Source organism: Camelus ferus, chromosome 15 (assembly GCF_009834535.1).
Source record: "Camelus ferus isolate YT-003-E chromosome 15, BCGSAC_Cfer_1.0, whole genome shotgun sequence".
Classification (NCBI taxonomy): domain Eukaryota; kingdom Metazoa; phylum Chordata; class Mammalia; order Artiodactyla; family Camelidae; genus Camelus; species Camelus ferus.
In genome coordinates this window covers 2,275,718-2,292,891 of record NC_045710.1, presented here as the reverse complement: position 1 = coordinate 2,292,891, position 17,174 = coordinate 2,275,718, and the positions used below count along the sequence as shown (strand labels likewise).

Here is a 17,174-nt window from a genome sequence, read left to right as displayed (position 1 = left end):
TGTGTGTGGTGAAGGCACCCTCACTGCTTCGTTCCTGGTACCTCGGGCTCCTTGACCTGGAGTGTCATCCCTCCTTAAACCCCGTTCACCTAACCAGCTCCTCATCTTCCTTCAAGACTCAGAAGGACCATCAGGTCTCCCAGGAAGCCTTCCCATCCCGTCTCAGGTGGGTCAGCGGCAGGGGCCTCCGGTGCCCTACTCAGCACTCACTCCCAACTCCTCACATGTCACATCACACCCTCTTGGATTGGGTGACTCTCCAGGCCAAGGGGGGCATCTGACAGCATCCACATCATCTGCACCAGGATCAGTGTGACAAATAGTTGGGGCTGGGATTCCACAGCTAACTGTTGGATAAACGGGTAAGTGAGAAGGCACAGGAGAGGGAGGGAGGGGGAGAGGGAAGCAGGGAGGGAAACTTTGAGAGAAGGCGTCTGTCAGCTGTGGGTAAGCCATGAACCATGGGAAGGAAGCAGAACAGCGGACCAGGTGTCATGAACCAATCTTCCCGGCTCACGTCACCCCAACCCACACGCTGCAGATTGGCATGTCTTTCCAGATCATACCTCTGATACTTTTTGTCTCCTGCTCAAAGATCTTCAGCAGCTCCCACTTATCTCCAGGGCGAATTAAAAGCCCAAAAGCAAGACTTCTGTAATTGGCCGAAGCTCACCTCCGATGACTCCTCTGGCTCAGGTCACAGTGGGGCCTTGACGATCTCACCGCCCACGGCGGGGACTCTGCTCACTCCTCCTGGAATGCCCCCTACGCCCAGCACTGAAATCCCAGCCCTTCTCACGGCTAAGTGCATGTAACTGCCGCTTCGTAAGTCTTGGGGAGCCTGTCCTCCCTCCCAGCCTCAGCCCACGTTTCTCTGACCTTGTCTTGGCCCCTGTCTGACTCAAACGCAGGCTGCACACCACTGATCAATCACAAAATCCAGGGCAATGAGCTCACTTCCTCGTCTTTATTCTTCTTCACGGCTCAGCATACTAACAGATATTTAATACGCACTTTGTACATGAATGAATGAGCCAGTGTGGTTCGAGGGAGACAGGCTGGTGGATCATGGAGACAGCACAGAATCAGGCTTCGGAAGACATGGGTTATAGCTCTTCCTTCCTCGGACAATCACTCAGTCAGCTCTAGGACGCGGCCCCTCGTGTCTAACACGTAGCCTCTGTAACGCATGTTCTCTAAGGTTCTGCTCCTCTAAAGTTTTCTAATTCACACGCAGCAAAAACTCTAAATAATGAAAAGTGGGTCCTATAGTCCACTGACATTTCACAGCATCCTATTTCAGCAATTCTTTTACAAGGAGGGTTGAATCACTCTGAGTTACAGGAAGAAAGAGAGTGAGTGCATGGACGTGTGACATCTATGCGGGCAGGGAATCTCCGAGGCGCATGCCAGCTCCAGGACTGGTACGTCCTGATCCTCGGAATCGTAAGGACGAGAGTTCCCAGGCACAGAATCGCCCGACGCACGGGGAGCAGCGGCGTCCACATTCTGGGGGAGAAAAACGTGCATCCCGACGCTCCGTTTATCACAAGGCGGCCTGCAACCCGGGGCTGTCCCTCACTCGGGGGAGGGATGTTGAGGGTGTGCGCTTCTGCTCCCTCTGTGGGGCACCGAAAACGCGGGCTCGGCCACCCCGGAAGCCACAGAGGCCGAGGCTGCCAGTCAGGAGCCGGAAGACACTGAGATCAGGCGGGGGCGCAGGGAGCTGCGGCGGCATGATGACCTGGCTGCAGAGGGGGCGCTGCCCCGCCCCAGCCCGCGCGCTCCAGGAGCTGCCACCCGCTCAGGACGAATGATGGGCTGAGGTGGAAGGTGTGACGTGTTCTGGGAGCCTAATGAGCAGAGGATCAAACATCAGAGGAGTCTGGTCTCTTGTTCAGGAGGTAGCTGCTAGCGCAGGGTTACTGCTGCACAGGCAAAGGAGAGAAAATAAATCCACGCATGCTGTCAGCCTGGAGACAGGCTCCATGTTCCATGAAGGGCGGAAATAGGCTCCCTGGGGAAATTAAACCAGCCATTTGGGTGCATCTTCAGGAGAACATGCAATTAAAATTGCATTTTTTTAAAGTGATGTTTCCATCTCTGCGCTCTGTAGCTGGCAGCTGGCAGCTGGCAAGCCCCCTGGAGGCAGACACCTCCTGGCAGGCGGATCCCAGCCTGCGGGTGGAGGGCGCAGGGCCCGTGGAGTTTTCCCTCCGCCAAGACCCTCGGCTTGAAAAATAAGCAAAAGTGATCACGTCCCCACATTAAAGGACAACAATGTGCAAACTTTCATTTTCCCAGGATGGAGATCAGTTGGAACTATTGAAAATAAACATTCCGATGTCCTGAGATACTATCTAAAGATTTGCATCCTGAGGAAGTTGAAGAGAATAGTAATTGCAGTGAATGCCCCCATTCACCCAGTCTTAAAGTTGGCAGTTAAGTGACAAAAGCCCAGGAATTCAGATATGATTAAAATCTTGATGGCTGTCAGAACAGAAGACGAAATATGAATAAGGATAAAAATGGAACTACTTCTGCTTTGTCTGAAATCCTGCTGACTTCTACAGTTGCTCCTCATTCTCCATCTTTCTCTTTTTCAGTCTCCTTCCAGATTTTGCAATTTACATGAGTTTTTATCCAACTCCAACTAAATTTTAGAGGTTAACATAACCAACAAACAAGACGGGATTACCATTCATACCTGTTAAGTCATTTGAAGTGACCATTAGCTGCTTTAAAATTTTTGAGGGTTTTATATTACAAAGTTATAATCCCCGTGTACACTCTAGCTTTTGATTCATTCGTTTTGATTCTGATACTATGTACTTGCACAATTGCTATCATTAAGTCTAATTATATAATTAGCATAACATGTGTGATCATGTAATTAGAATGTGCAATTATAATGTGCAATTACATAATTACAATGTGTGATGGCATCAGGGTGTAAATATCCTTCCGAAATGTCAGGAAGAAATATCCCGTTTGCTCAAGAAGTGGTTTTTAAAGTTCAGTTTCACATTTTTTTTTCCAGGATGGATATTCAAATATGATTTCAATCAAGCACTTTAATTGTGCTTAAAGAAATAAAAATTTTATTTTTTCTTCTTTTAATATCTTTTCTAATTAAAGTACAAGGTAAGAAACTTTTCAATGCATCAAAATTATCTTTAACTGATTGTTCCACATTATTTCAGTTGAGAAAATAAAATTATTAGAAATCCTAGAAAAAGAAACCAATCCTTAATGCGTGAACACTCGGGTCTAGCAAATTTCTGTCTACAAATGTAGTATTTTCTTTACTCACCAGGCTTGCAGTAGCTGCATGCCAAGCATGGTCTGGAGGCTTCACAGCTTTCTCAAAGCCCAAAATATACAATCAAACACATTATTATTGTTTTCTCCCTTCCCTGCCTTTCCACCTGCATTACCCATCTCAGTGGCTCTTAGACTTTAGCTTGCCTCAGAATCACCCTGAGCACTTGTTCAAACAGATTGCTGAGTCCCCTCCCCAGAGTGTCTGGTGAGGTAGCGCTGGGGTGGACCAGAGAATCGATTCTTCTAGCAGGTGCCCAGTTGTTGCCAGAGATGAGGTTCTCATCATCATGGCAGGAAGAATTCAGAGACAAAACACAGAGGGCAAGGAGGTAAAGCAAGGACTCATTTAAGTGATAGGATGCTCTCGGGGGAGAGCGGGCAGCCTCAGGTGAGCAGCTGCCCTGAGTGTCTTTGGCAGGCTGGTTACACAGGGTGTGACAATGAATGGGCAGAATATTCATTGGGAGGGAGCAGTTTGGGGTCATATTCCCTGATTTCCACCCAGCTCCACCTTCCCAAGGGGAGGAGGGATTTTTGTCCTTATTTAGTCTGGATTGACAGTGTCATGGCCTCGGTGCATGATGGGAACTTCTAATCTGCAAGGCTAATTTTATTGAAATGAGGACATAATGAGCAAAAGGTTGCATTTGGACACTGGAGAGTCCTGCCTTTCCCCACTTTCTTTGTCATCCTCCAGGATCCTTGTTGCCCCATAGTGTGCGGTTTCTTATCACTCCAGAGGTTCCTGCCTTTTACTGTCTGCCCGGAGATCCCTGTTATTCACAGGCTGCACAGTCTTCTTCCATTTGGCCTGTGGCCCCCTTCTCTGCCCTTACCTAGCTACCTGCCTGGTTCACACAGTGACCCTGTTACCACTGGTACAAGGACCACACTGGACAACCCTCGTCTTAGCCATCACCAACTTTCCCAAGCAAGAAGCTTCAAGGTCATCCTCGATTCCTTTGTTGCTCACCCTCCTACCCCCACGTGCTGGCTTGGTCACCAAGCCTTGTGGATTCTGACCCAGGAAAGTACGTCCTGAGTCCACTCTCCACCCTCCTTTCCATCCCTGCTGACCCTGGCTTAATTCAGCCCTCATGCACTTTTTCCCAGAGGTCATCATGTTCTCACACCTTCTCCTCCTCAAACCCACACTGGCACTAATTTGATCACACTCTCCATCACTCCCTTTTGAAAAATGTCTGCTGGTCCGTCATGGACAGTTTCAAGGATAGTTTTAACTTCTTAGCCTGGCCTGAGAGGCCTTCCCATCTTGGACACCAGCTTCCCTTCCCCGACCCAGTTCCCACCACTCCACCGTGCTCCAGCCACACATCCGTGCTCTGCTCCTGTGCTAGTGCTAGTGTGAGGGCACAGAGAGAAGACGAAGCAATGGGGGGGCTGCTTAAGGGAGGGGCGGGACGGGAGGACTGTTCCTTCACCACTGCTGTGTGCCAGGGGCTTTGCCTGCTTCCCTACGGGGACCTCATGAGCCTCTGTTTTACAAGTTTCATTTGCTAGATGAGAAAATAGAAAGCTGAGGGAAATTGTGCAAATTGTTTAAGGCCAAATACTTAATCAGTTGCACCATCAAGCTTGAAATTCACATTCTTACAGCAAATACACTGTCTACCTCCACGATTCACATTTGTTTAGCGAATTTCATAGTGAAGTTCATAGTCCACTTTAAAGACACGCCTAGACAGACTGATCTGCAGACTGGTGTTGAGCTAGAAAGCAGCGTCTAGGGAACTGAAACAGGGCTCGGCCTCAGCCCTGCCCTGGTCCACGTCGTGAGCCAGCCCCATGAAGCCCAGTGTTTACGGTTCTCAGAGCTTGAGATGTCTGCTACAAAAATCACTGCATTTCCAAACGCAGTATCAAGCTGGAACAAGGACAAACGTAACAACACATTTAGTTCCAAAGTAACCGGACAACTTGCAGGATTAGAAGAAATTGGGTGTTGACAGCATTTAATTTGTGAAAGATCTAGGGGTTTCTTCCAACTGTAAATTTGGCAAGAGCCAGCAGTGTGACATGACTCCTGAAAAAAATACCTAAAAATACACCTGTACTTGTTTTCAAGATGCCACTGAGTTCAATCTTTAAAATGATTCTTCTCCAGGGCAAATTTTTATTATAAAGACTTACCCATATGCAACACTAAGAGAAACATGCCCACAGTTTAGAAATGAAGGAAGAAGACACTGAGTGATGAAAAGAGTTAAATCATTAATCTGTGGGGCTCTAGGTCTAGGCACGTGAAAGGGCAGGTGCCAAACAGGTACCAACACTGCCTGACACAAGTGAAAGGCCAGAACGAGGTGGGTGCTTCAGCTCCTGAGGCGGGGCTGCTTCACTCTCAAAACAAAAAGAGAAAAGGCTGCAAATACTGCCCATGGCTGTAATGTATGCGATAATTCAAACCTGAGATGGGAAAGGAAATAGGTACTTAGCTGAGGCATGAGGTCCTAAGCCAAGCAACCCACTCACTCAGCGATTGCTTTGAACGGGAATCTGAAGCTAGCACTTCACGTGTTACTTCAGTTCTGCCGTCTGGCTGGAAAGGACCATGTAATATCTAGGGAGGGGGAAGCACAGACCGATATGGGGAAAGAGAGAGTAGAAAACTAAAACTCAAGACAAAAAAGCAAAAGAACACTAAGAAAGACAGACTCAAGTATCAACACGTGGGCTTTGAGTGTCGCAAACAAAATGCAAATAGAGCAGAAGAGAATGTAAAATAAGTGTGTTTGATCCTAAAGCAGTAAAGGAGGGCGTGGCAGTCATAAACGGAGAATAAGAAATAAAGAAACAACTGAGATAAAACCAAGGAGATATGAAAAAGAACCCACTGGAAATACTGAGAATGAAACATACATTCATTGAAATAAAAATGTCTGAAAGCAGCATAAACTCTAGGCTGGACACACCAGAGAAGTAACCAGTAAAATTAAAGCTACTTCTGAGCAATTCACCCAAATGCAGGTTTAAAAATATGAAAACACAACAAAGCATCATGGATGAAAGTTTAAGGGGTTCCAGAACTCACCTAATAAGAAGTTCCAAAAGAAGAAATAGAATAGAATTTGCAAGAAGCGCATTTGAAAAGACAAAAGCAAATGCTTTTTTTCAGAATGGAAGATGAGAATCTTCAGACTGAAAAACCATCAGATATTGAGCATTATAAAATGAAATAAATTTGTATCAAGATATACCCAAGTGAAACCTCAGAAAATTAAGGATGAGAAAACCAAGAAACCTGCCAGAGATAACAGGCTTCCTTCTAAACAATGACAATCAGATTATTAGCAGAAAATGTCATCAGCAAAAAAACAGATACCTAAAATCTTCCATGGACTAAGGGGAAATAATGTCAACATAAAATTCTGTACCTCATGAAGCTATTTTTAATGTAGGAAACGTGAAAAGACGTTTTCAATATGCAGAGGCCAAGATGAGTGGCTACTGCCGATCTGCATGTATTGTCCCCTTAATACTCTGCATGACACCATTTGACGGGCGATGGATGGTACCGAGTGTTCAGTAAACCATGGGGAGGGTGCAGATCAGCCGTGCCGCCCTCTGGCCGGCTGATTCCGAAGCAGGTGCTTTAACCAGCATCTCACTTATGTTCATAAAGCTCTGCTCACCTCATCTACTGAAATGGCCAAAGATACTAAGGCTGTCATGAAGATTAAATAGAGTCCTCAGAGCCTGTGGGTGCCTCGTCCCCTTTCTCTGCACCTGTGAGACTTTTTATAAAATTTTTTATCGTTTTGGGGAGGGTGGGAGGAGGTAATTAGTTTTGTTTTTTTTTAACAGAGGCACTGGGGATTGAACCCAGGACCTCGTGCATGCTAGGCACGCGCTCCACCGCTGAGCCGCCCCTCCCTCCTTGCACCCGGAGGCTTAAGCCTTCAGTACAGCGGCAGGAGGCGCTGCTTTCACCCCCTCATCTGAGACCAGCTGGTGCTGACCCCGCAGCAGCCGGGAGCCCCGTGAACTCACCTCAGCGACCTAAAATAAAAGCGGGCTGGGCAGGGAGGGGCCGGGACAGGTCTGCTTCCCGCTCCTGCTCAGTTCACCGGAGCTGGCGTCCTTCGAACAAGTGGGACAAACTGCACTTCTTCGGAAAGATGCTCTGGACCAGAAACATAAAAAATGGGATAAAAGCGTCAAAAAGCCCCCCCCGGGCGGGGAAGACGCTGCGGGTGGACACGCCAGGGCTCATGGCAGCTGCTCTGAGGTCGGGGAGAGCCCCGCCCGAGGCTGCCACGGTGTGGGTGCGCTCAGCCGCCACACTTCCACAGGCCCGGCGGGCAGGCGCCTCTTCTCAGAGCTGCCCGCGCCAAGTCCACCGGCACTGCCCTGCTCCCCGGGCGCGCGGCCAGGCGGCGGGGGGGGGGGGGGGGGGAGGGTGCGCGGCCGGGGGGCGGGGGGGGGCGGGGGGGGGCGGGGGGAGGGCCCTGGGGGGGTGCCGGGCTCTGCCCTCACTGCTGGGCCTCCCTCCTCTCGCTGGCTTGTTTCCCTACCGAAAAAAGGGATCGGACGCCTAACGCCTGAGCTCCGGTCCAGCCTACGTGCGCCCGACTCCGGGTGAACAGCTACGGGGACTGAGTAAATGAGCCACAGCGGAAACACCACCGTTTGCCGGAGAGCTGTCTGGGGCGGTTAGCGCCGTGTGGGATGCAGCTCGTGGTAGCGGGCACGGGGCCGCCTGCTGTCCGGGACGGCGGTAGTGGGGGAACGAACGCCCCCTGAGTCTGGGCGGGCCGGGCCAGGGGGGCGCCGTGCTGCACCGCCTGCTGCTTACCAAGCAAAGGGCTTTGGCAAATCGCGGTCTCCCCGGGGCGGGGAGAGGGGCCGTTCCAGCCGCAGGCGGATGGAGGCGTTTCAGAGCAGTTTCCTGAGGAACGCGCTCACTGGCCACGGGGCGTCTGCTGAGGCCGGCAGCCCCCGAGGACCCCGTGACATCCCGGGGGACTTGAGCTGCTAACGCATTCCAGCCCTCGGTGTGCTGTCGAGCCACAGCGCAGGACGGCAGATGGGCAGAACGGTGAGAAATACAGACTATTCAGCAGAGTGCGCTCTTCCATTGCAGAGTGGTCCCCAAGCCGGGCTAGTCACAGAGTAACTGGAGAGCGGCTTAAACACGAGATCCGCAGGCCCCCGCTCAGCAGAATTCCGGAGGTTAGGGCCGGAATCTCTGTCCTAAGGGCCTCCTGAGGACTTCGGTGACGGGCTGGGGTCCTTGGCTTCAGATTGTCCAGCCTTCAGGTGACAGGATCTCATCAGAGACGGCAGCTGGCACTCTTATCCACACTCAACAGACAAAGCCAACTGCCTACCCCGGGTTTCGTTTCTTTGTTTGTTTTGGAAGAAAGAGCAGCAGAGGTTTAAAAAAATGCAGGGCAAGGAGTTTCATAGCTTCCTAAATTCCTTTCCCAAGGACCTCCATTTAGGAGTGGAGGAGCCTCTGGGTCCAGCCCACAGCCTCACCTCTCCTGGTCACCCTGCTTTCCTTGAGGCCCCTCCTGAATCCCCGAGGAGCTACCTGCTCATCTCAAAACACAGAGTCCTGAGCATGAACAGGTCGGGAATGAATCAGCTACAAATGCGAGGGGTGCGTGTCTGCAAACGCCTGTGTGCTCGCCAAGACGTGTCTTCTCGCCTTGCGGTCCAAGGGGCTTACATTAGGAAGGCGTTTCGCGTACCCCTTGGGCAGGGCTGCGAATCCTTGGCCCCTTCTTTGGGTCCCGCGCCGTTCAGTTATAGGGACAGAAACCACCCCTTCGCTTCCCAAATACTTACGAGCTTCCACCTCCAAATTGACACTCTTTGTCCCTCTGAACCTTCTGCGCTCAGTCCGTCCACACTGGCTCTTTGTAAGCCTGTTCATGGTCCTAAGACTTCCTTCACCCACTCCCTCCCTCCCTCCCTCCCTCTTCCATTTCATCAAATGCCCGTTACGGGGTAGCACTTTAACAAAATGCCGGGGATACAAAAATAGAAGATATTATCTTTCTCTTAAGAACCCTACAACCAAGCTGAACAGAAAAAAATACGTAACTTGTAAAAAAAAATGAACATAGCTTAAGAGACCTCTGTGACAGCAGCAAGCTTACTAACAGTCACATTACGGGGGTCCCACGAGGAGGAGAGAGAGAAGGGGGCAGATACCTTATCTGAAGAAATAATGGGTGAGAACTTTCCTAACCTGGGAAAGGAAACATTCAACCAGGTCCAGGAAGCAGAGAGAGACTCAAACAAGATGAAGCCAAGGAGGTTCACAACAAGACACGTTATAATTAAAATGGTAAAAATTAAAGTTAAAGAGGGGATCTTAAAAGCAGCAAGAAAAAAGCAACTAGCTACTTACACGCGGACTCCCATAATTTCTCAGCTGACTTTGCAGAGGGAGCTCTGCAGGCCGGAAGCGGGCGGCGTGATACACGCAAAGTGTTGAAAGGGAGCCATCTACAACCGAGAACTCCGCCGGCAAGTCCGCCATTCAGATTAAAAGGAGAGGTAAGGAGTCTTGCGGACAAGCAGAAGCCCAGAGAGCTGAGCGCCACTAAGCCAGCTTGACGAGGCTTGTGAAAGGGACTTCTCCATGTGGGAAAGAAGGGGCCACGCTGAAAGTATGAAAATTACAAAGGGGAAATCTCACTGGTAAAGGCAAACGACAGAGAAGGTAGCAGACCAACCTCTCACAAAGCCAGTGGGAAGGTTAAAGCCGTCGATATCCACGATCCCTAGTTAAAGGATGCACAAAGCAAAAAGATGAAAAATACGTCAGAACATCAAACCCGGGAGGGGTGAAAATGCAGGGTCGTTGGTGGCATTCGAACTGAAGACACCAACAACTTAAAATAATCATATATGTGATTATTTTATATAATGATAGATCGATCGATAGTAGCTGTTTGTGAAACTCATGGTAACCAAAAATATATAACAGATACAAAAAAGGAGGCAGAAATGCAATCGTAACGCTAAAGACAGTCATCAAATCACAAGGGAACAGAGCAAAAGAAGAAGAAAGGGGAAGAAGAACCACAAAAACCAGGAGCATTTAACGCAGTGGCGATGAGTACCCACGTATCAATCATTCACCTTGAATGTAAATGGACTGAATGCTCCAATCAGAAGACGCGGAGCAGCTGGATGGACACGAAAAGAGGACGCATGTTATGCTGCCGACAGGAAACTCACTTCTGACTGAAACACACACAGACTGAAAAGGAAGGGATGGAGAAGTGATTCCATGCAAATGGGAGAAAAAAGAAAGCTGGAGCAAGGATACTCTGATCAAACAAAATAGACCTTAAACAAAGACTGTAACAGAGACAAAGGAGGACACCACATAATTCTGAAGGGGTCAATCCAAGAAGAAAATACAACACTTGTAAATACATATGCACCTAAACACATAAAGCGAGTATGAGCGCACAGAAACGGAGATACTGACAGCAGCACAGTAACGCGGGGGACCCAACATCCCGCTCCCGTCACAGGACACACTGCGCCGACAGACTTGCACTGCCAGGTGTTTAGCCCAAGACAGGGAACACACCGGTTCAGGAAGATACATGCACACCAATGTGCATGACTTACAACGGCCAAAATATGGAAGCAACCTGAGTGTCCACTGAGAAATGAATGGATAAAGAAGATGTGGGGCATAAATACAACGGAGTATTACTCAGCCATAGCAAATGAAATCTTGCCAGTGGCAACCATATGATGGACCCAGAGGGTATTATGCTGAGTGAAGTAAGTCGGAAAGACAAATACCTCATGATCTCACTTATGTGAGGAATCTAACACACAAACAAAACAAAATGAGAACAGACTCATAAATAAGGAAGGGAAAAAAGTGATTTCCAGAAGAGAGGGGGTTGGGGTGGGTGAAACAGGAGTAAGAGATTAAGAGGCACAAACCTGCAGTTACGCAATAAGTAAGCCAAGGGGTGTAACTTGCAGCAGGAGGAAGATGGCCAATAGCACCGCAGCAACTTTGCAGGAGGCAGAGGTTACTAGACCTACCATGGTGGTCCTTTCACAACGTGTGCAAACGTCACATTGCTACGTAGTACACCTGAAACTTACATAATGTTGTGCATCAACTATATTTCAGTAAAAAGAGCCTTACCACTTATCTTCTCCAACTCCACCAAGTTGAACAAATCTGTGGTGAACCGCTTCATTAAAATTAAACACACTCTCCCGTGTAATACATAAACAACACTCACTTCCTCTTTCTGGGCTTCAGGAAGTGTGTCTAAAGCAGTGGTTTTTAAAACATGTGCTCTGCGGACCTAGTCCAGGGCACGGCTGGGAAGGCGGGCCCACCTGAGCACCTGACCCCTGCCTCCCCCACTCCATCAGCGTTCCCACCTAGGGTAAAGCCTGGAGCTTGTTCTGTGGTGTGCTCTCACAGGGACTGGTGCAGGTGAGGCGTAAGGGTCCTCCCACAGCCTGCATTCTGTAGTTTTGAGATGAAATAAAAGGGCAGGATGTGCAGATCTGAGTGAGGAGGAGTTCACATTGATGACAGAGGTAAGAGGGAACCATGGTGAGGAACAATTTCAGGGCTATATACGCTGAAATTAAGGTGTGAGTTTTTAATTATTCCCCTGAAGCCAAGCACGGGGAGGCTGGGGGAAGGTGTCCAAAAGGTTTCACGCTACCAGAATAGATTTTAATGATCACCTGGCAGCTTCCAAAATTAGGGTTGTAAATGTGGTTATTTTTATCAGTTGACACTCATCAAAAGAAAATTCAGTTGCTCTGTATCAGTTAAATGCTTTTTGCACATGACGTGACTAAATTATTCATCATTTTATTATGAACCCAAGTGAACACTGCGTGCCCAAATGCTTAATAGTAAGCAACCAGCTATTCAAATATCTGACCTTCTGCATACCTGCCCAGAGGAAACCACGTTTTTAAGTTTTACAAAACAGAAAAAGTAGAACTCAAAGTACTATGTACATTAATAATTATTTGCATCATCTTCTCAATTGCCTCCATGTTGAGCATTTGTGGAATAACTTTGACTGTGTCAGTTTTGTGTAGGGATTCTCTGCCTCCCGATCTCGCACAGAACAGACATTCATCAGAGTGTAACAGACTTGCAAGAAACTGTCGTCAGTCTTGAGTTACTCAGGAAATTTTTTAAATTAATAAGACACACAGATCGGCAAAAGTGCTCCCAATGCCATAATTCTGAAGGCAGGCATCTCCACGCTTCCGAGGCTGGGGCTGAACTGTTCTGCCCTCAATCTGGTCTCTGGGTGGACGCTCTCGGGAAATGGCTCTCATGTTATAGACGATTCAATCATTCAGTCACTCAATCATCTTGACAAGGCGGTCTTTTTCCCCTTCATTTATGATAATGTGCATAAGAGGAAAATTAGAGTGAAAAATGGATTTTGACTCAAAGTGAAATTGGCAAATGTAATCAAGTCCCAAATGCAGTAAGGACTTGGACGTCCTCTGCCTCATCGGTCTAAAGGTCGCTGTCAGACCACTGCCCTGGCCCGACCCTGCATGCTGAGCCCTGCCACGAGGCTCCAGGCTCCAGGAAAGGGGGTGAGGACAGATGCCAGTGTCCTCAGCTCGGCGATGGCCCCAACCAGGCCTCCTCCCTGGGGTGCAGAGCATGTGGGTCAAAAGGCTGGCAACTGAACCTGCGGCTGAGCCCCCAGTCCCACAGTGAGGTGGCCCACGTGTCTGGGGGGATCTGCCAGCCCTGGGCACTCCCAGACTCAGCTCTTGGTCCAAGTTTCTATTTCTTGCCTGACCTTTATTCTCCTTCAAACAGAAGCCGAAACAATGACCCAGCCAGCTCCTCCGTCTGGTCACTACCTTCTGTGGCTCCCCATCACTGCAGGTGTCCACCTGGCTGTCCTGAGTTCAGCCAAGGCGGAGGGAGCTGCTGAGCGCACAACGGGGTCCCCGCTCCATCCTCGGGTCAGTGGGGCCGAATCCAGCATTTCAGACCGGCCCCAGGAATGCACTGAGCATTAAAAGCCACACTTTCTAACAGATCCCTGACCCGCCTGTCTTCTCCATGATTTCTGGATTGGGGCCGGAGCCGCCTCCCGCATAGAAACAGCACTGGCCGCAGTGAGTGGTCTGAGTGTGCTGACCTCAGTGGTGAGGACGGCAGTTATGAGAATGCGCAGTTCTCTGTGGAGCCTGAGGTGCAAGCACTGTGACAGGCTGGCCAGTACTTACCCTCCCTGGAAAGAGGACCCAGGGACAGGAGGGCACCAAAGCCCACTGGCACCATCAGCACTAGCCAGTGCCATCCATCCATCCACTCACACATCCATGGACCCATCCATCCATCCACTCACACATCCATGGACCCATCCAACCATCCACTCACACATCCATGGACCCATCCATCCATCCACTCACACAGCCATGGACCCATCCATCCATCCACTCACACATCCATGGACCCATCCATCCATCCACTCACACATCCATGGACCCATCCATCCATCCACTCACACATCCATGGACCCATCCAACCATTCACTCAATCTTCCATCCATCCACCCATCCAGCCACCCACTCATCCATCCATCCACCCACAGTGAGCTTCCCGCAGGTGAGGCAGCCTAAACAGACCTTCTCAGAAGAATAGTGTTAGAGGGGACCTCGGAAATTACTTATCCCAATCTCCTAGTGTTCAGACCAAGGACCTGAAGTTCAGAAACACACAGTGATTCTCCAAAGTGCAAGCTTCTTTTAAGTGATGTATGAATACGTGACCCCACGGACGTAAAAGTACCGTTTGTCTGTGGAGGAGTGTGTGGAGGCAGCCGCTGGGATGTGAACCGCGGTAAGCTCGCTTGCTGGGACAGTCACCTTCTTCTGGTAGTTTCAGTAGTGTTAACTGTCCCATGTTATCTATATAAAGTTTTTTAAAGAATAATAAATTCAGAGCAAAAAAATAAGCATTGTTGCATAGTTTAAATCTCGTACAGGTGAATTCCATGAGGCCTAGCTGCACATCACAAGAACGCCTCTAACGGCTGCGTGAAGGTGCACCGATAACCAGTGAAAACACGTGGACTCAAATCCGAAGACGACAACGAAGGCAGACGCTCTCGACCGAGGGCTTCGATGGCTCGGAAACAGACCAGCGGATTTGCCGCCCGGGCCTGTTGTCAGGGCCTGACTCAGGACCCAGATCAACGACTCCGAGACAAGACAGACTTAGGGCAGCTCAACAACCACCGGGGAGCAGGCTTCCACACACCTGAACTGACCGGGCGCGGCCAGGCCGGAGAGACACCGCGTCTGCACCGCCTGCAAACACGGCGCTCCTGTCCGTGACCCGTGCTGGACGCAGGCCCCTGTCTGACCTGATGAGCACTGGAACCAAGTCCATCCCTTCGGCTTTTACCATGTCCCTGCAGCTGGAGTGAGGCAGATACACTTACACTGGTTTTACAGGTGAGAAAAAGTGAGCCTCAAAGAGAAAAGTATAGTCAGAGAAACAGAATCAGAATCCACACATGAAGACAAACTGGAGAAGCTATTTGTGTCAGAAATTTGGTTCAAACCAAGAGCTTCTGAGCTTAATTCCCACACTTTTTCAAACACTAACTTCCAAGGTTTTCCTCATTTTGCTGGCCCCAGAACGTAGTCTTTGATCCAGAAAGAAAGCAGTAATAGCCAACTGGTTCCTAAGTCGCATCTCAGGACCCACGTTCCATCCCCAACCCCCGACCGGGACCATATTCAACCTCCAGGAATAATGACCATGAGCCTCTCCAGACAGCTCCTGTTTTCCTGACAACCCTCCCGTCATCTGGAAGCTGGCCGGAGGCGTCAGCCACCGCCTGTCCTGTGTGCACATGGCATGGGGCAGAGGCGGTCACAGACTCAGCCCTGGTCCCTGCAGAGCCCCGCTCCGGGCTGGGCACACACGGCACCCACCTGAACAGCCTGGAGGAACGTGGTCACTGGCTGCACTGAGGGGCATCTGCCTTCTAACCAACAGGAAGCAGTGGGGAGAGAGGAGGTTGTGACAGCATTTCATTTAAATTCTCGGCTCCCTGCAGACACCCCCAATAGGCTTCTTGCTGATGAAAACCCAATGGTTCTTTGGGGTCTGTTTGGTTGCCTTATGGATTAAAGAACTCGGCGTGTGTGTATGTAAAATTGTTACTCATATATAGTAATATATTATACGTCATACACTATATGTATAATTGAATAATGAATATGTAATTATAATAATGAAGACATAGATAACATATAATATATACAGACAGATTCCTGGGTGCTATATATATATTTTTTGGTCCAGATTTTTGGGCAGCTGTGTATTTTTTTTCTGTGCAGTGTATATTTTGGGATTTTTTTTTAAATAGACTTTATTTTTTTAGAGCAGTTTTAGGTTCACAGCCAACTTGAGCGGAAGGTACAGAGAGTCCTGGTAAACTCCCCAGCCTCACGCGTGCATGGCCGCCCCCGTTCTCAGCACCCCCGCCAGACGGTGCGTTTGTTACAACTGCTGAACCTCACCAACCCGCCACCATCACCCGAAGCCCACGGCTCACCCCAGGGCTCACTCCTGGCGTTGTGCGTCCTGTGCGTTTGCACAAATGGCTAATGACGTGTATCCACTACACGTGTCACACAGAGTTTCCGCGCCCTGAGAATTCTCTGTGCTCGGCCTGTGCACCCTTTCCTCCTGCCAACAACCATACATATTAAGAGCTATTCACTTAATCATATGGCGTGGAAATCACTGGCTTAGTGAAGTCCTTGCAACGTGTATGAAGACCCACACAGCACACTGCAGCTGTCCAATGTACCCCTAGAACTGCTAGTATGTGCCACGTTATACGTTAGGGGGAGCTAGCCAGGAAATCTGGGGGCATATGTTACATGTTACAAGGAGCTGGCCAGGAAGTTTATGAAGTTGGAATCCATCTAATACCGGGAAGTTGAAGGTAGAAATAATTTTCTTTGAAGAAACTTTCAGGAAGCCCACAATATTTTGGCGCTCCTTCCCTATTTTTATGATTTATCTGAACTTCATGGGGAAATAGGTATCATCTCACGTGTTGGTGCTAGCTGGCTTCCAGCGCTGCCTGGAGAACCTCGGTGACAAGACTCGGAGGCTGTGAGCACGATCAGTGGGTGGCGGGTGCTGGGCAGGGGGTGCAGCGGCCAAGGCGGGGGTGGGAGGCAGGGGATGCGGGCCACATGGGACACCAGCCAACAGCATGAGGAGAAAACTGAAGCAGATGATCCTCCTGAAATTGGGCAACTTACCTCAGTCTCCCCATGCTGACGACAACTGACCTTAAAATTAAGGCCGAACCTGCGTACTCAAGCTCACTGCAATACTGCGTTGCTCACACGAGCCGAAGGGTGGGAACGACCCAAGAGTCCATCAGCAGATGGACGAGTCAGATCTGCTCTGTCCATGCCCTGGGACGTTACTCAGCCAGAAGGAGCGAGGTTCTGGTCCACGCTGCTACCCGGAGGGACCTGGACAAACACGACGCTGAGTCAAACCAAGCCAGACACAAAGGACACATGTTGTGTGACTCCACAAATGTGAAGTACCCAGAGCAGACAGAGTCACAGACACAGAGGACAGCGTAGAGGTTACCGGGACCCGGGAGGGGTGAGGCAGGGAGGCGGTGTATGGCGGGTGTGGAGATTTTGTTTGGGCTGATGAAAAAGGTTTGGAAATACATATTGGACGGTTGCACAACACTGTGAATGTAATTAATGCTACCTAAAAAATAGTTACAATGGCAAATTTTATATTATATTTAAAACTTGACCATAATTTTCAAAAA

General features: G+C 49.4%; 1 long non-coding RNA gene across 1 annotated transcript; it reads right to left on the bottom strand.

The window, feature by feature from the left end:
- Positions 1 to 953: 953 nt before the first annotated feature.
- Positions 954 to 7,457, bottom strand: LOC116668868. The gene is made up of 2 exons (XR_004326090.1): positions 7,336 to 7,457; positions 954 to 2,490 (listed from the first exon to the last, which is right to left on the bottom strand). It is a non-coding gene; the product is annotated as an uncharacterized LOC116668868 (long non-coding RNA).
- Positions 7,458 to 17,174: the final 9,717 nt, after the last annotated feature.